Here is a 20,556-nt window from a genome sequence, read left to right as displayed (position 1 = left end):
AATGAGATGATAATGCTCAGTGTAGTCCTGGAAAAATTAGAGGGTTTCTCTGAAATTCAAATCTTCTGTAACTTTTATTTCTAACTTTCCATAACATTGAGCAAAGACAATAGTAAGACTTTCAAGTGTTTCTAAAATAATGCTACAAATCAGTTTTCTCCTTGTTTGTGGTTCATGACAAATGTAATTTTAAACTCATGCCACTGCATGGGTATTTATGCAGTTCATTGTTCAGTCTGAGACACGGCAGATAGGACAGGTGAGAAGTTCATTAGGTATATTGGCATCATAGTCACTTACATATCATTGGTTGTACTGTATTGTGTTTCATTGGCAATGAGTAAATGTAAAGGCAAAGACTTGTGTAGATCATTTGTGTAGAGCGCTGTAGTAATATCCCAGCACAGGAGCTGGTGTTGCTGGTGGTGCTTTGGAATTGGTATAATGATCATCTTTGGTTCCGTTCGCTGGCTTCTGAGAGTGATTCAGATGAGCATTTTTAAGTATTTTTATACTTCATGTTGTAATTACAAAACAGCAAAACCAATTTTTGAAAAATACAAAATACAGAAACAAGTGATCATTGTGAGCATTAAGGATTTGGAAAGATAAAATCATCCCATATGCTCAAATGTTAGCCTCTAAAAAGCACATACTATAACCATATGCTGCAGATTTCATGTTTCCACACCCTACCTCAGTTGCCCAAACTGTTTAGGCTCTAGTTTGAGCTTAAAATTGTCTGATGTTTGGAAATTCCTTCACCAAAGACATTTAAGGCTTTACACGTTAACTTATATTTCGGATTGCACTTAGGCAAAGCTGAAATGCTCAATCAGTGTGAAATAGCTTAAAAATTATTTTTGTGTTTAGTAAGGTGACAAGGCCACTAATGAATATTTATGGTACACTTACAATGGGTTATCTCCACCTCCAAGGACTATCTATTACAGCACTAGCTGCTGTTTACACATGCACACATTTATAAGACACATACAACTCAGACACTCAAACAGCAGAGACTCTTAAGGTTATGTTGTGCCATTTCCCTAGTAGGTGGTCAGTGTTCTTGAATGCATATTGAAGCACATGTTTGTGTATAGAGCTGCAGGACAAGCAGACAAAGACACAGACATGCAATTTATTTAACCCTCTGGGGTCTGAGGGGGTTTTGGGGCCCTGGACAAGTTTTGACATGCCCTGAAATTTGTGCTTTTTTCAGTTGCTTTTAAACATATTAATGGCTAAAGTCTGATAACACTGTAATCAGCACAAACTACAATAATATGTGAGCAGCATATTTATACATGACTGTGTGTGGAAGTTCTTTTTTGTGAGTGAAAATGACACAAAGATCACAGTTTGTAACATTTGTAAGGCCAAAATACAACATAGGGGAACGACCATTTTTGAGGAGAAAGTAAACTCTTCGTCGCTTTCCAGAACCATCCGAAGTGCTTCTTCACCACGTAGCATGTTTTGTCTGCCATTGTGTGTTAGTCATGAGTGGTGTTGAGACTATTGGCAGAGGTGGGCCGACCCTGATCTCCTGATCTCAAAAATGATAACACATATTATAGTATAGCACACACACACTTTCTTACAAATCATCTTCTCCATGCACATGCAAGCAGGCACACACAAACACATCCATCACATACTCACCTGCTCTTTTTCATTCCTCCCTCATCTATTCATGCACATATATGAAGGCACACAAATTTTAATTCAACATGCATTGCTGTAACACTCAGGTGGCTGTATGGCTTAAGGCTTAATAGCATAAGTTGTGGTGTTTTGGCTTAGTCACCAGTGAGAGGTCTCTAAATTACAGTGACTTCCTTTAATTGTAATACTTATCAAAAAACTGTTTGATTATAACCTGATGTGTTTGGATTTGAAGATGGAAGCTGAAGCCTAGACTATTGCACTTAGCTTATTCAATAATGAACAATAATTTTTGTTCCCTGTATGATGCATGTAGACCTATTAACCTTGGTGCTCAATAACAACCTAATCTACCATGCTTTATGACACATACATAATTGAAAAGATCATCATCTGTGCCCTACACCACCCCTTTTTGTCCTCTATGAAGCAAAACAAGCTGCAGAATTATTTAGCAGACCTGTTATCTTTTCTTTGACTTCACATATAATAAATGTTAAGATATTGTCCTCACACAAGGTTAAATTTTAAAAGTCAGAGGTCAGTCTCAAAGTTTAAGCAATGTTCCAGTCTGGAGAGAGTACCAGTTATCAGTACTTTTGTTAGCTCTGACTTCAGGGGAGGAAAGAGAGGGAGAGAATTTGCTGTTGAATTAAGCCCTTTTTTTCTTCCTTTTTCAGCCCAGCTCACTGATTGTAGCAAATCTTTTTGATCTCTGTTACTGACCCAGTGTATTGGACTGAGATATTCTAAGCTCAAGGGGGGAAAACAAAGAAATGTTTATGAGCATCTCTGACATATTGACTCAGAAAAAAGAGCCCAGATAGTGGAAGCTTCAACTGATATGGATGAAAATACAACAGCAATACACAAATTATGTGACTCTCTATGTCGTTATGTCTTTTATCATACAGGATAGAGGTTTTTTTCCCCACTGGTATGTTTTGATCGCCACTTGTGCCATATTAAATTACTTATCCAGATTTTGAGAATATGATTTAAAGCTACATTTTTAGCTTTTAACTTAACGTCAAGAAGCAGTCAGTCGACATAAGGCAGGCGTGTGTATCTGAGTAGAGGCTGAAATCATTTACAAGCATGTTTGTTACCACATAGTAGGCATGGGGAACAATGATTCAATAGAAATGTAATTTAATTTTATAAGATTTTTGTATTTTTGAATATAAGAAGTCAATATTTGACTGAAAAAAAGATCACATTCAATGTTTGCTTTATTTGTGTGATTGTGTTATTGTATGTCTGTTTCTATGTCTCTGCCTGTGGATTCACACATTCTTTTACACTGGAGCTTGATGTATTTGCATTACTATAGATAGGATAAAGGTTTCCAACACTGATGTCCGTGCGTGTGTGGTAGTATTTGGGGTATTATTTTGCTCTGGTAATGTATTGTTCTGTTCACTGATGTTTGAGTGGTGGCGTGTGGTTTGTGCTGCTTTGTACAGTAGCTCTGGTGAACAGAGGGGCATGCTGTGAGGCCCATCTGCTCTCTGGCACTCAGGAGAGTGGGGAGATAAGGAGTGCATGTGGGAAAATGTTGGTTACATATTGTAACCCAAGATTCTGTGAATTGGTATGCAGCCCTCTGGGCTATCGCTAATAGATCATTGGGTGTCGTCCGCAACTCTCAAACATATGTGGCGGTTCGGGCAATCTCTAAGAACCAAACCGGTCTTTTCTTCATCTGGCTCAAGGGACTAGTGGAGCCCACAGCCAAGAGGGCTGCGGCCAATTCACAGAATCTTCTGCCTCATTGGGATGCAGCCCTTGCTAATGGGTCAGAGCGATAGCCATAAAAGTTCCTTGCTTTACTGGGTCCAGCAACCCAGGAAAAAAGTAATCGCAACAGACCATATGACCCAAACTGAGCCCTAAACCAAATAACTCATCTAACAGAGATGACAGGTGGATGCCTGCCTAGGGTCTGAGTGCGCCCTCGACTTGCTAGTCTGATTACAACTTGGAAGAACCCCCACAGTGAGAGAAAGGGATGAACTTGCAGCATCCCACAAGTAGGAAAGCATAAAGGAACAAGGGGAGGCCCATGTGGCTGCCATGCAAATGTCTTCTACTGACAAACTGAGAAGAAGATCTGATGAGGATGACACACCTCTAGTGGAGTGTGCACGGATGCTGGCTGGCAGTTCCCTGCACAGCGCAGAGTAAGCCTGTGCAATAGTCTTGCATAGCCCGTGAGACAGATGTTTCACAGAAAGGGGGGGAAGCCCAGTGAACACTCTATTGTGAACAAAAAGGTACTCTGAACAGTGTAGTGCGCACCAGGCAGAGAAGACGCAGCCTCCTCTGCAGATGCATGGGGGGGAGGAAAAAACCCTCCAGTGGGATCACTCAAGATCTAAATGAGCAAGTGATGCATTTAGGCACGTATGCACGGTTGGGCCGGAGAGTAGCCGCGCTGTGATCCTCCCTACTCTCTAGACAAGCTGAAGATACTGAGTGAGCTGATAGGTCGCTCACTCTCTTTGCAGATGCTAATGCAACATGTTACGCCCCAGCCTAGGGGTTGCCGGAGCGTAACACGATTGTGGAGTTTTCCTCCAAACCTCTTCCACTCTCAACAAATACGAACTAGACGAACTACGATTAACACGAATATTTATTCTGTTTAAACACAGAATACAATACAGAATGTACAACACAAACAAAACGCTAATTTAGCCCTACTCAAAACAAAACGCTCCGTGAGCCCTACGATCTCAAACAAACAAAAGATCAAATAACAGAAACGCTGCAATAGCCCTATAATATCAATCAAAAGAAACAACACAAAATCACAGGTCGCTAGCCTGGAAACTCCTAAAACAAACAGGAGAAAACAAAACACAAACGTAGCCTAAATCTCTAAGTATTTCCTAATCTAAATAACGAAAATCCTATAAATACTAAATCCTTTAATCGAAACAAAAATCTAATCACTAACTAATTCACTCGAAGTCGAAATCTCTAACAAATAGCTGGGAATGGCAAAGGTGGGAGAATAGCTCTCCTGAACAGCAGTCCGTGGGCCTCTTATCGTTCTTCCGGGAAGTGTTGGGCCAATCCCGGAAGTCCAGTCCACGGCTTCGAGTCCACGCCCACTTCAGCATCCGTCACACACACACATGAAATGGGGAGGGGAGAGCCAACCACACTAACCACACACATAATGACCCTTAGGGTCATAACAAACAGTAGAGCGGTCTTGCCCAACATAAAACAGAGAGGGACCTGCTGCAGCAGTTCAAACAGAGTGGCCACAGCAAGGTCCCATTGTGGAACTAGGGTACATGTGATAGAGCGCTGGATGCCCACTCCTCTCTGAAAACGGTTAGTGAGCGGCTATCAGAATCACTTCCAGAGCCTTCTCCTGAACCCACGCCAGCAGTGGAAGAATCAGGGAGATGCATAGAGAAGACAACGAGGCCACACAGATGCATCTACCCCCCCAGGGAGTTGTCCTTTGCTCGCAGTGAAAACCAGTGGTCGCACTGTGCATTGTCGCAAGCTGTGAAAAAATCCACTGCCACCTGTCCGAACCTGCTCCATACCTGAGCCACAAGGCTCAGATGGAGATGCCAGCCAACCTTCTGACCTGCATTGATTTATTGAGCTGCGTCAGATCAAGAATGGGCCTCATCTCTCCCAATTTCTTGTGAACCAGGAAACAAGGGGAGTGGAATTCACCGGCTATATCCACTGGCGGAAAAATGCAAATAACTCCTTTCAACAACAGGTCTTGTATTTCTTTTAGCAGCACCTGCACCTGCTTTTCTATCACCCCACGGAATGGTGGACGGGCTGTGCAAACTGAAGAGTGTGAGCACTGCGGATAAGCTTGTCCTTCCAGCGGTCTCTCTCCTGCACAACTCTGAATAAAAAGCCGAGAGGGGGCCAGCTATCACATAAAGTTAGCCAGGGGGCCTGATGAATCAGTATCCTTGAGCACTCTTCTGTAACAAAGCTGAAGCTGCCAGAGGCCTCAGTTGAGACAGCTGTGAGAAGGGAGTGTGCTGCTTACCAGATGGGCGAAAACGAATTTCTCTTCAGTGTGTAAGTGCGAAGAAAGGATATAACCCTTAGCAATAACCCAGAGGGCTGCGCCCCAGTGAGACAGAACAAGGAGTGCTCAGGTTGGTCCTCCATGTCTTGGTCCAACCACCTGCCTGTCTGTCTGCTGGTTTGTCTGTCTGTCTGGCTGTCTGAGTGTCTTTTGAAATGATTCCCCCACACTGAGTTATGTAATTTTTACCCTCTATGTTTTCTCTTTAGTTTCTGTAACATGGGAACGGTCGTAATGATATGGTCCCATAAATGTACAAATGCACAGCAAAAACATTTATGTTAGCTCATTATGAGGTAGTGTAGTGTAGTGTACTGGAGCTAACAGACCCTCTTGGCATACTTGGTTGTGGTTCTTGGAACCAAAATTGTCTTTAATGACCTTTACTCAGTAAATATTTGGAATTTGGTGGCATTGTTTTTTACACTCATATACTAGTAATAAAAACACAAAGCAAAGCTCATTTGAAGCCATACTGTATGGTTTTAGTGTGTGCAGTGCCATTGAAAATGTGTTGTATAGGACTGACAGTCTTTTTATTAAAGGGAATAAAGTAAAAGGCCACTACAAACTCAAAGCTGTCACTATTTGTCAGTCACACCTGGAACTTGTGAAAAAAAAAAAAAAACTAAAGCAAAAAAAAAACAAAAAAAAACTGTCTTTGACTTTTGTCCCAGCACTGAGGAGTAATTGCTGAGGAGACTGCTGAATGGTGTCTAGCCCCAGGGTTGAAAGATTCTTCCTTGAGAAGAGAAGCTCTAACCAGGTCAACCAGTCAACTGGAGGCGTCTGGTCTAAGGCCTCTGGCTTCCTGAATCATCTCACTACGTAGTTTGTCACTTCGCCTGTACTGATGGAAACGCCCTGCCTTAGGCCTGCCAGAGGCTGCATTATAATTCAGCATCAGTCTCTTACCTAGACTGAACTCTTACCTTAGCCTGTGGGGTAGCCACATGTAATGAGAACTGAAAGCAGTAATGGCAGATGTGTGTGTGTGTGCGTGCGTGTCAGTATTTGGACTGAAGCCCTGACTTTTGTCAAAACAGAAGTACATTTGCATGCTTTTCAGTCGGCAGTGGAGATGTAATATAATGTTTAGCCCTTTTAGCTACTTGGGTCACCCTTAATAAGCTTATCTGCTAAGCCAATAAGAGATGTGAGGAAAAGCAGTGTCCTGATTGTCAGATAAGAAGCTAAACCCATTCTGCAGTTGTAGGGATGATAATTGTTGCTGTCACAGTGGCACTTTACAGCACTGGATCAAATCAAATCCAATCATGACAGCATGTTTTGCGGTCTTTGTTGTCTTCTTGTCTCTTTGTGTCAGTAAACATTTAATGTATCTGGGGGTTTAATAAAGCTGTGTGTAATTAGTGGTTTGGATCTTTTACAGAACACTATAGTACATCTATATTCACACAGTAAACATGGGTAATAATAGTGCATGATAAAATGTTTCTACCGCAACATACAGCTTCACTGTAGACTCCATCTCTGCATAGCTTCACCATGTTCTTTATACTTTCATGTTTGTGTGTAACTGTTACTGTGAGTGTGATGCAAGTCCAAGACAACTGTAGAAATCCAGGATGTCTAATATTTAGATATGATCCTGATGAGACTGTAACTTATTACAGTTGGTTCTTCTATATACCACCAGGCCTCCTCCTGCTTGACACCTTCTGACAGTACATTTACACCCCCTCAGTTGAATCTGCTTGGATCCACCAACCCTGTCTGCATCTACTAGTAACGATTTGTGTGTTTACCATGTCCCCTCTGCCAGCCACTTCTCTTTTCACATACCCTTGATGCTGTTTGACGTCTAGGCCAACATGTCTATGAAAATACTTTATTTTCACTCTCCGCCTGCTTTCTCTGTGTTGAGAAACCTTGCCTTTTGATGTGTCATTTTTCTCCAAGAGAGGCGGGAGGGGGGTTGGACTACCCACTTGCATGACTGTTAAACTGAGTTATTTCATTGCTCTTGCACAGCTAAGACACTAGTTGCTATAAGTAGGCAGAGTAGTCAGATGAAAGACACACAGTATATGCTCTCACTTGCCACTGTCCAGCCTGACACTGGTTCTCACTCTTGACAACCCTCACAGTCAGTTTGTGAAAAATGAAGTGGCTGCACTTTAAACTAGAGTGTCAGCCACTTAATACCCAGGAACATCTCAGCTGTCAGTTAGTGCTGGAGGTGTTTGCAGAAGCTTTTATCAGTTCCTGTCATAGACAGTCCAGCAGTGCAGTCAGATTTGCTTCAAATCCAGTCCACAGCACATGTGACAGAAGAAAAGAGACTGAAGTGATCATATTTGTTTCGGCTAATCAACAGTCGAGAACCTAAAGATATTTATTTTACTATCAAGTAAGATAATGAAAATCATAACATGTACACTTTTGCATGTAACATGAAAATCTTAAATTGATACAGAAATCACTTTTCTCTTGTAAATGAAGAATTATTTTTGGCCTTATCTGGTGATAAATCATACTGTGAACACTTCAGCCATGTGTAAATTCATAACATAATAATTTGGGGTGCAGTCATGGATAGAGAGTCGGACTTGTAACATGAAAGTTGCGGGTTCTAGTCTCAGCACCGGCAGGAATTGTGGGTGGGGTGGAGTGAATAGCCAGCACTCTCTCCACCCTCAATACCACGCCTGAGGTGAGACCCTTGAGCAAGGCACCGAACTCCTAACTGCTCCCCGGGCGCCACAGCAATGGCTGCCCACTGCTCCGGGTGTGTGTTCATGGTGTGTGTGTTCACTGCTGTGTGTGTGCACTTGGGTGGGTTGAATTCAGAGGGGGGATTTCCCAGTTTGGGATGAATAAAGTAGTTCTTAATCTTAATCTTAATCTTAAACCTATGTTCTGCGTCTCCTCCCTGATCCTTCACTCACAAATAGAAAGGCTTATGGAGTGAAATATTCCAATGTGCGGGCAACACTGACTGTTAAAGTATCTTCACTATAAGAAATAAAGATAGTATTTACCCACTGTATGCGCCACACAGCTATTTTGCTCCAGTCCTGCTTTGCCCATGGTTGCCTGTTGATGTTCTCCCCACACTATCTATGGCTGGGTGTTGACTGAGATGTGACTCAGACTTACACCTAGTCTTTTGACCTTTCTGAGTGTTGACATAAATCCAGAAGAAGTTTCTTGAGCTAATGTCCTTTCACTGTCTCATTCTTTTTCCTCAATACAGCCTCAGTAGGGATTTTGTCTAGTTTGGAATAGATTTCATACTGAGGGATGGTCTCCTCACATAGCCTCACACCCCAGCATTGCAAACCAGTGAACATGTTTTTCATTTAATTGTGGTGTTCTTCCAGATTTTTCTTGACTTCGGACAAATGGTGTTGATATACAACAAATAGTAGAAATAAAAGTAAACTTGTGTTCCAACTGCTTCAGACATCATGTACTCCCGCTCAACACTGAATATCTCTTACCACAGTTTAAGAGCTACTGCAACCACTTAAATGTGAAAACAGTTAATTAAGAATGTGAGCACAGTGTTTAGAAAATAGCATCATCCTACTTGAATTACATCCACATATGCAGTAACTAGTGGAAATTAATGAGGACATTTTGGGTATAATACAGTATAAAGCAAACATAAAAGCAATTTGGTGAGCTATTATTTTCCCTCCCTTTTGCTAGAACATTTTTAAAACCTTCTGTTCCTACTCTGTAGTAGGTTTGCAAACTCATGCTCATGCTTTTTTTAATGAACTAATTTTACTGTGTTGAACATAGCTTTGTTTATCTGCCTAGTACAAAAATCATAGTTTAGAATGTAGTTATTGCCCTATCTACCTGAATTAGATCATATTGGGCTTTTTGTAAATATTTTTAGTGTTAAGTGTATCTATTTTATATTTAAGCGTAATGCTAAAGATTCAAACCACATTTGCCCTTTTGCACATAAACAAAATTATGGCAGATTTTGATTTTTATGTTCTTACATAAGTGGAAAATTCAAAAAGCAGTGACCCCAAAACAAGGCAGCTGTTATTGTTTTAAACACTTTGTATTTATTCCTTGTGACTTTTTGATGTTTTTGTCCTTGCATGAAATCCACATGGTCATATGTATGTGATAAGCTGAAAAAAAAGACTACTGAGAAGCCAGTCCAGATAAAGAATGATGAGATGTCAGATGAGATAATATGATTTCCAGTTTATAAACTGCTCAGAAAAATGAAGGAAATCCCAATATAACAGCAAGTCCGTTAAACGTTAGGGATATCAGTTTGTCTATTTAGTAAGTATAAACTATTCTGTTTTACCTGCTTTGGTGCAAATGAAAGTGACGATAGGTTCAGTGGAAAGCCAAAAACAAGACAGCTCTCAAAAAGGGAATGGTTTTTGCATGTGGTGACCAAAGACAAATGACATCCACCAGGGTACTGGTGTATATGATCCTGACCAAACTTTTAGACACATGCGGGTGGCTTGGGTGCCCAATGTCCTCTAGCACCTTGCAGCTCAATTGGCATTCGCCAGAGAACACCAAGATTGGCAGGTCTGCCACTGCCACCCCGTTTTCTTTACAGATGAGAGCAGGTTCACACTGAGCACATGTGACAGGTGTGAGAGTCTCGAGCCACCGTGGTGAATGTTATGCTGCCTCTAACATCATCGAGCATGACATTTGGTGCATCAGTGATGGTCTGGGAAGGTATATCCTTGAACCTTGTCAGACCTTATACTAGTGCAGTGGGTCCTGGGTCCTCCTGGGTCAGGACAATGCTGGGCCTCATGTGGCCAGAGTGCATGGGCAGTTCCTTGCTGATGGTAGGACATTATGTCTCGGTAAATCCAATGCCACCCAGTACCTCCACAGTCTGTCCCAGTGCTCGCTGATGCTCTGATCCAGGTCTGGAAGGAGATCTCCCAGGACGCAGTTCACAGACTCATCAGGATCATGTCCAGACGTATGTTCAGTGTATACAGGCACACTTCTGCGACAAATTCTGACTTGCTGTGATGAAGCAGCTTGGATGAGCCTGTGATTAGAAATTTTTACTATGATTTTCAGTGTAATTTTAAATACAGCCCTTTGTGGGTTGATAATTTTGGTCTCCACTACCTGTGTTGTTTTGTTAAGAACAACTTACACAATGCACTATACATTAATAAATATTTTCAACTTGAATAATTTTTTCATCAAGAGCCAAATTGTGACTTGTGTCCCCTTTTTTTTTCTTTATTTGTTTATTTTGAGTAGTTCATTTCGGTTTTTGACTTTGCATCTTTCACCAGACTGCCAGTGTCTCTGCTCTGATCTCCAAAGCATTGGTGAAAGCATTGAGAAAGCACTGAAGGCTTGTGAGCAGCTTTAATTAACTGTAGCTATGAAGTTATTCATTTTTAATTTCAGTAGAATAATCATAATATCTTTCACAAATCTTATGAGCAAGTTCTTCACATTTTATTGCTGCTCTGCAGATGTAGTGTAAAACATGGTTTTGTCCATTTTATACTTTCTCAAACCAGAACTACTGCCTGACAAGTCCTATTTATGACTCAGAAACTCAGAAACTTTGAAGTTGGAAGTCATGATGAACACTTGAAGTAAGCGTAAGTAGCCCTTCATCCGCAGGACGAAGTGAAAGCACGATGTTAATGACTATGGCGAGCAATGGCTGAAGGGGAAAGAAACACTGAAAGCTCCTATTTGCAGGCAGTTGAATCATTCCTGGAAAGTCCTTATCTCCTTTTGCTTTGCATCAGATCCACATTATTTGACACGGTAAAAAGAAAATCACTTTCACTCCATTCCCTTCTTTTCCTGCTTTTGCTAACATGGTGCACCATATGCTCTTAGGAATTTATCCATATTGGCATTTCAGTACTCCTAATACATTTCTCAGATTTTTGATCACTCATTCCAGTGGTGATGTAACTTAAAATAACATCATGAAATTGAGACTAATAACAGGATAATGTTCACAGGGTGTCTGCTGTGCTGTGCTGTGTGAGAAGAGGGCACCCTCATGATAATTATGTGCTCTCTTCAAACTAATGTCTATAATGTTACCCCATCATCTGACAGTAGATCATGTACTAGTGCAGAGCCATATGGTAGAAAATACTGTATATAGAGAGAGTTACAGAAAGAAATGTGCCAACTGCCTTCATATGTTTTTTTACTAAGTGACCATTGGTTTCTGCTGTACATCAACAGAAGAGGCCCCAGGTCATGCAACTGCTTTCATTCAGGTGCCAGTGTTTATCACTGCACATTCTGTCCAATTTTAGACAGGATCTCTTCAGAAAGATCTTGTCAAATGTTCATCCGTCAGGTTCATTTTCTCCTCCCTCTGATACACACAGAAACATGGTCATTTTTTACTGTGTGAGGAGACTCATTGACCTAATCCAATCTCTAGCCCCTTACCCTAAACATAATCAGCACCCATAACTTAATGCCCAACCTTAACCTTAGGTTTATGAATATAGTCCCAATCCAGATTGATTTCCAGAATTTGTCTAACTTGCAGTAACTTTAAATAAGTTCACGGTCCTAGTCAGTATTGCATTCTAAATATACAGTGGGTACGGAAAGTATTCAGACCCCTTTAAATTTTTCACTCTTTGTGTCATTGCAGCCATTTGCCAAAATCAAAAAAGTTCATTTTATTTCTCATTAATGTACACTCAGCACCTCATCTTGACAGAAAAAAACAGAAATGTAGAAATTTTTGCAAATTTATTAAAAAAGAAACACTGAAATATCACATGGTCATAAGTATTCAGACCCTTTGCAGTGACACTCATATTTAACTCACATGCTGTCCATTTCTTTTGATCCTCCTTGAGATGGTTCTGCTCCTTCATTGGAGTCCTGCTGTGTTTAATTAAACTGATTGGACTTGATTAGGAAAGGCACACAGCTGTCTATATAAGACCTTACAGCTCACAGTGCATGTCAGAGCAAATGAGAATCATGAGGTCGAAGGAACTGCCCAAGGAGCTCAGAGACAGAATTGTGGCACGGCACAGATCTGGCCAAGGTTACAAAAGAATTTCTGCAGCACTCAAGGTTCCTAAGAGCACAGTGGCCTCCATAATCCTCAAATGGAAAAAGTTTGGGACGACCAGAACTCTTCCTAGACCTGGCCGTCCAGCCAAACTGAGCAATCGTGGGAGAAGAGCCTTGGTGAGAGAGGTAAAGAAGAACCCAAAGATCACTGTGGCTGAGCTCCAGAGATGCAGTAGGGAGATGGGAGAAAGTTCCACAAAGTCAACTATCACTGCAGCCCTCCACCAGTCGGGGCTTTATGGTAGAGTGGCCCGACGGAAGCCTCTCCTCAGTGCAAGACACATGAAAGCCTGCATAGAGTTTGCCAAAAAACACATGAAGGACTCCCAGACTATGAGAAATAAGATTGAACTTTTTGGCGTTAATTCTAAGTGGTATGTGTGGAGAAATCCAGGCACTGCTCATCACCTGCCCAAGTGAAACATGGTGGTGGGAGCATCATGTTGTGGGGGTGTTTTTCAGCTGCAGGGACAGGACGACTGGTTGCAATTGAAGGAAAGATGAATGCGGCCAAGTACAGAGATATCCTGGAAGAAAACCTCTTCCAGAGTGCTCAGGACCTCAGACTGGGCCGAAGGTTCACCTTTCAACAGGACAATGACCCTAAGCACACAGCTAAAATAACAAAGGAGTGGCTTCGGAACAACTCTGTGACCGTTCTTGACTGGCCTAGCCAGAGCCCTGACCTAAACCCAATTGAGCATCTCTGGAGAGACCTGAAAATGGCTGTCCACCAACGTTCACCATCCAACCTGACAGAACTGGAGAGGATCTGCAAGGAAGAATGGCAGAGGATCCCCAAATCCAGGTGTGAAAAACTTGTTGCATCATTCCCAAGAAGACTCATGGCTGTACTAGCTCAAAAGGGTGCTTCTACTCAATACTGAGCACAGGGTCTGAATACTTATGACCATGTGATATTTCAGTTTTTCTTTTTTAATAAATTTGCAAAAATTTCTACATTTCTGTTTTTTTCTGTCAAGGTGGGGTGCTGAGTGTACATTAATGAGAAATAAAATGAACTTTTTTGATTTTGGCAAATGGCTGCAATGACACAAAGAGTGAAAAATTTAAAGGGGTCTGAATACTTTCCGTACCCACTGTATATGAAGAGGATCCCTGATATGTTAAATATCACAGCTAACATATAACTTTAACAGCTGCACACTTGCTTTTACATTACCATACTGCTCAGTAGAGCATAAACATGAATTGCAAGTTTTGTCCATTGTTCCAATTTCATGGTGGGTCTGAATAAGCTTTCAGGATATGGAGAGTTAAGCCAGATATGAGAGTCGAACATCTGCTAGATAACATCGGAATGCGTTTTTTCCTTTTTGTTGCATTATGTGCATTCAAAATACAAATACCCAGCAGCAAGCTACCATTATCCTGTTTTTTCACAGCTCATCTCACATTTAGCATTGTCTTTGTGAACTCAGAGCTACACCTGCGCTTGAATTTAGACAAGGCTCAAGTGGAAAGGGGATAAGAGATGAAGTCTGTCCCTTGACCTTGAGCTCAGCTTTCACTACCTCTACCATGCTTCCATCAGACAAAGCTTACATCTTAACCAGATCTTTTGGAAACTACTCTTAACCTGCTACGTGGGCAGAGATCCAGGGCAAAAAAGCAGTATCGATCTTCTAACCCTACAGGCCACTGGATATGAAGGAGGAGAGCAGCAGAAGAAAGTTACAGTCTGCTGTTAGGAAAACTCCATGTACTTCAGAAAATTTAAAAAACACACTTCAGGGTGCAGTTCCTAACACAAGTGATTTCTAATGTTCAGTCAGTTAAATTAGTTAGTGGTAAATTGTGAATGCAAATGTCAAAATATTCTCTATTCTGCTCTTGTGCATACTCAAATTCACAAAAAGTCGAGTACAAAAAGAGATGGTGAAAGCTGTTTACTGTCAGATTTGGCCCAGATGAGCAGATGGAAATGGCGTCTCTGAGGAGCCCACAGGGAAGGCCAGGCTCCATCCTCTTCTTCTCTCTGTAGTCTTGATAGTGCCAGTTCTTTGCCACTGTGGGCTGAGGTGGCAGTCTTATCCTGGTTTTCCTGTTGCCCCAGGGCAGGGAGAGAGAAATAGCCATCTGTGATTTACCATGTCTCTGGGCATTGTCTGCCATGGGCAAGGAGAGGCATGAGAAATCCATACATCCAAGTGCACTGCAAATCTGCTTGAATCTGCATTTACTCTTATATACTCTCCTGTCATGCTTCTGATGCTTCTGCAAAGTATAGTAATGCATCACTGTTGGTACTACTGATAGTTTATAGACCCAGACCTAGCTAAACTAGAAACCAAACCCTAAGTTTATATTAAGTTACCATGTGAAACTTTATTAGGTTGCCTGGAAGAAACACAGCATGTCTCGACCATATCTGTTCCCAGACACAGCCTTCACTGGCTGCCAGGAAAGATGGAATAATTGATTCCTGAGCAGAACAGCACAGTAATGAAAGGTCAGCAATAGTAGGTAGATTGCTCTCTGTTCCTCTTCATGTGGTTGTTTTAGATATGTGAACTGGACGTGGAGTTGTGTGGAATGTATAGCGTGCTGGTCTGTTTTTGTGGTATGCTAGCACCCTCTGCTGCTTGGAAAGAAGAATGCCTGGGACTCTGTTTCAGGAAGAATCTCATTTAAGATGCGCTAGTATTACCACTAGGGCGCTCCTTTTACTCGCTGCTCACTATATTTACTAATCTTGTACTGAATACTGTTTTCCACTTTCATTGTTTTCAGGTTTGTCTAGCAAATAGGATCTTCCTCATTTTCGTATTTCACAGGGTAAAGGCAGTGTTACTGAGTCAATGGTGAGTAGATGGGTGCAATTGTCATGCACAGCCATTTTGAAAAATGTATCAAAATTTCCTACATATGGTCAGTTTGTAAAGGCCATGCACAGAACATATAGCATTTTCATTCAAGTTCACATCTCTGGGTTTGTCACACAAGCCAATGAATTTTTGTGTGTTTCACTTAATATAGGCACAGTGGCACACACATACTGATAGAAACACATAAAAAATTCTCTGTCCCTCATATTGTTTTATTACATTCTATCTCGGAGTCAATTTGCTGTGATGTTCTGTGATGCAGGGGAGCCGGTTGGTGATAATGAAGCTAAAATAAGTAGAGCTTATTATACAGTGGCACATTGGAATTGTGCAGGCCTCTCCATACACCAGCACACACAACAGTCATTTCTACAGCAAAAATATGCCACTCTGCAGGGATCGACTTGCGGGGACAGAGCCTTGTTAGTGTAGAAGGCTGAAGTGCTGTGTGTGTGTGTGTGTGTGTGTGTGTGTGTGTGTGTGTGTGTGTGTTGCAGAGCCTGTGTCTTCTGTGTAAAGGAGATATCTCATGTATCTGAATGTCACACTTCAGAGCTAACTTGATATAATGAGCAAAAAAGGTTGCAATAGAAAACTAAACTCATTTGATTGTTGTCAATTGTTAAAATGTTCTTGACACATAGTGTGCTACTAATAGGTACATGTCTCTATGGAGTCCAAATAGATGCTTTACATCTTTGAAAAAAGAAAAACACTAACAATGGATTTGACTGCAATCAGCTTGAAATAATTTTTGAAAGAACACTGTCATTAAATCAACTGCTAAGTATGCCACTTGTATTGCAGATGAAATGTTCTGTTCTTAATTCCTTTTGGATAGACCACTATGTGATTGCCACACAGATGTCGAAGTCACTGGTGTTTGTGTTCTTAGCACATTTGCTGATTGAATCACCTGTAGGAATTAATAACAGGATAAATACTGTACAACATCTACTTGGTGTTGTTGCAAATACAATTTTTGGCTCAGCAATGAACTTACTTAACAAGGAGTTTATATAATCACCTTTATGTTAATCAACCAACTAAATTTAACAACCAAAGGGCAAATGGTTGCACAGCAGCAGAACAAAAAACACAAGATAAATGGATATTTTACAATAATTTTTTCAAAGTCAGTTTTTAATTATAAAAATATGTGAAGAAGCATCATTAATTTAATAATAGACTTTTGTAAAATGATAACTCAGTATGATCATGCACTGTCAGCTACATTCCAGCAGAAGGTAATGCTGAATTTAGGGATTCAAGTTTTAAGCAATAGTTTGCCATTAGTTAATTGTTGAGAATTAAAATACAGTACTCTTTTTTTTTAGGTCTTAGGTCTAGAAAGATAAAGTAAAAAAAATACTTGAATTATGAATTAAACAATAGTTATTGTTAAAATCTGTAGGCGTTTCCATTTGCATATGTCACTATTCAGCAATAAGACTAAATCTAAAGAATTAAACATTGTAACAATACTTCATACCTGCCAAAACTCACTAGAGATTAACAACATTCATTAATCAGATTCAATGGACTGTGGACATATGTAAAAGTATATGACATAGTTTACCACAACAGGCTGTGGCTTCACTAGTTGTACAGAAAATAATACACCTCATGTATACCTTATTTACCTCATGGGAGTGAGTGTGTGTTGTTCATGGTAGCTAATTTTAGTCCAGCTGTTGGGAACACCTGCTCAGCTGGGACAGATCCCAGAGGTGCACAAATACTGTCACACCAACTTTTAGTCCATGAAATCTTTCAACATCTACTGACAACAGTCAGATGCATCTGTATTCACAGCAAGGTGGTTGTGCTTATATGTTTAATCAAATTTTTGTTAATTACTGTATTTTGGAAATATGTTTGTTTAGAGTACAGCTTGTCCTGAACGATTACTGGCACAACTGTGGTTCTGTCTGCTCATGAGCCTCAGACATCTAGTTAAAACAAGACAGCTGCCAGCTGAAGTGCTCCTCAACACAATGGCCACAGTGGGCGTAGGAAGTTATGCTCTGAACACAGAACTGGACACTTTAACTACAAAATCAGAAGAAGAGCAGTTCTTAAACTCAAATCAAAAGGAGTATGAACATGGAGAGGGAGCTAGGCGATTACTGTTGAGACAGTCTGTTGCAGTTGTGTATGTATTTCTTATTGCATTCTATTTAACAGGAACTGACAAAATGATTTTATATATTTTTTTTAAAAGATGTCATTACTGCTGACCATGACAGAAGCTTTAATTTTAGATCTACATCAAAAAGGTCAGGGATCCTCTGAGGTGTGGGTCTTAGACCTGTTTTCTCTCCAGTGATTATAAGATTCAAACTAAGGTTCTTGTGGTTAAGCATGTCAGAATTATGAATTGTGTAATATACCATGACGACACAAGAATCATTGCAGGGGGATAACGCTTTCATGTTTACACAAATCATTTGACATTCTGTATATGCCTGATGGATCACTGTCTCCAGAGGGGATTATATCATGTGATGCTCACAAAGTGTTTGTCTGAATAAATACTTGTTAACAGGGTTAAACAAATTTGATTTTGATTTGACAGTTTGATTTGATTTTAGCTCTTGTATTTAGATTTTATATGCCTCATTAAAGGCTTGTATTAGAACAAAAAAGATTTTTTCAATTATGCTGCCCTCTGTTGATGTTAAGACAGGGGTGTCATTTGGTTTCACTTCTCTGACACAGCAATTGAGCCCCTGGTTGTAGAAATGACTAGTGAACCAGCCATGAAGGGAGTCAGCAGAGGAGGCCAAACCCTCAAATTATCCCTGCATGCAGATGATTTAATTCTATATTTATCCCAAACTGGGACAGACATGATTTCTAGTTATGGAAAAATATAAGGTTATAAGGTTACAATTTTTCTACTTGATTGCTCTGTGTAAAATGGCTCCATAGACCTTTAACTATCTGGCGGTTCCAGTAAGACTGGTTACCCGCCGTACAATTTTCAATCTAACTGATTTTAAAAATGTAGGACACCAAAAATATAAGGAAAGTTTCAACCAATTTGTAATATAACCCTCTGAATGCTCAAAGTAGATTACACCAGACTGTGAGACCAACACACCTGCCACTTGTTATAACAATTTCAGTGTCAATTCAACAGATACAAGATCTGATTATACAGAAACATTTGTAATCAAATGTGACTTTGTGACCGATGCTGTTTGCTTGTTGACCTTATTGTGGTATGCCTTGCCTGAGACATTATAAAGACACTTGTCTAGTTGCCATATTTCTACAAGCTGATCTTCTTTTTCTATATTCCATTTGTCTTGGCTTGTATTGTGTTTTTGTTTGCTGCCATGACTGTCAGCTGTATCAGGTCGGTGATGCCTACCAGTCTCTCCACTGTTGTGGGTATTCCTACAGAGACAGCCAGATCAGGAGTAAATCATCAGGGAACAGGGTACTGAACACTTCTGCGCTGAAATTTCTGATTTGCTACAGCAGTCTTCATTTTCAAGAATTTATCCATCCATCCATTCATTTTCTATACCCACCTATTCCTAACCAGGGTCACAGAGATCTCCTGGAGCCTATCCCAGCTCTCTTTGGGTGGAAGGCAGGGGTACACCCTGGACAGGTCACCAGTCCATCCCATGGCTTCAAGAATTCATTTAACATCTATATGCACTTTTTTGCAGTGTAAGTTAAGTTGAGTTTTGTACTATTATTTTTGAAATACAGATTTATCTTTGCACATAAGATGACATTCAAACCGATCAATGTGGCACTTCTAATAGGATCTACCTTTATTCATTTTAAATGTGCTTTAGACCACTTTGATAGCACATCCATTCCTTCAACCCAAGGCTGCCGTTAACCTTGATTCAAGTGTCTTAGGCTTGCTGCTGTATTTAAGATGACCTGCTAAGAGTTGGGGTGAAGATGGCTGCTTTGATGCCTTTATGCTGCATCGCCTCCAGCTATACAATACACTTAAACACAAGACTGTCAGAAGAAATGGTGGTGAGAAAGAAGCCAAGCAGCAGGGAGGGTGTAATGTCTGTCAGGGAGCATGGAGAGTGCACACAGATGTATTTTTGTGCATTTTGTGATATCTTGTTTTTCTGGAAGTGAGTGACATAAGAAAGATCTGAGTCAGAGGCAATATACAATACTGAAACTCTCTCTCTCTCTCTGCATTTCCCTGTACATTGTTCCATTGTGGCATTTCTAAGGGCATATATACATATTTATACTGTTCTATTGCCAAATCTCATTTTGAATTTACAATGAATACAAATAAGAGTTATATGGGTTAGAGATAATGGGAAGCAGAGATGGGACATGTTCCATTTGAGTATTATTTTATTGTAACCTTGTTTCTTGGTCAGTAGTGTGCTCCATTTCTGTTTGTACAGGGTTAATAAGCAGTTACAGTTTAGTTGAACCACGGCTTTATTCAGCGCCAACACGGCAGGTACGGCACATGGAAATCACACTGCATACACACTCTCCCTCACACTTTCCAACCATGCAGTCTCTCTCATCGTCACATTCAAAACTGTCCCCTGTGCAACACACCAGGTAGGAACTAAAATTACTCCTGACCAAGGGAACAATGCCAATTACAATGCTTAGGGGTTACAATAACAGGATGCTGAAACTTTCCAATAACTTCTTAAAAGTCATTAGTCCGAAGCTAATATGATATAATTGATATAAACAATAACTAACATTACATTATTATGCTGTTGTATGACCGAAGGTCAGTGTGATGTTGCTGACTAATAATAGACACTCTGGAGACACAGCATTTATCACACATAATGCATATACTTTTACTTGCATTGTAAAGTTATCATTTCCCTAAAACACATGCTTCGTAGTTATCTGACAAATCACATT

The 20,556-nt window shown here is 40.5% G+C and overlaps 1 protein-coding gene across 13 annotated transcripts in view; it reads left to right on the top strand.

The window, feature by feature from the left end:
* Positions 1-20,556, top strand: part of auts2a (activator of transcription and developmental regulator AUTS2 a) — a 310,505-nt gene that overhangs the window by 85,550 nt on the left and 204,399 nt on the right. The gene's annotated exons all lie outside the window — the stretch shown is intronic.

This window comes from Mastacembelus armatus, chromosome 14 (assembly GCF_900324485.2).
Source record: "Mastacembelus armatus chromosome 14, fMasArm1.2, whole genome shotgun sequence".
In the NCBI taxonomy this organism is placed as follows: Eukaryota; Metazoa; Chordata; class Actinopteri; order Synbranchiformes; family Mastacembelidae; genus Mastacembelus; species Mastacembelus armatus.
The sequence above is the reverse complement of the archived record's forward strand: the minus strand, read 5'-3'. Positions and strand labels throughout refer to the sequence as shown.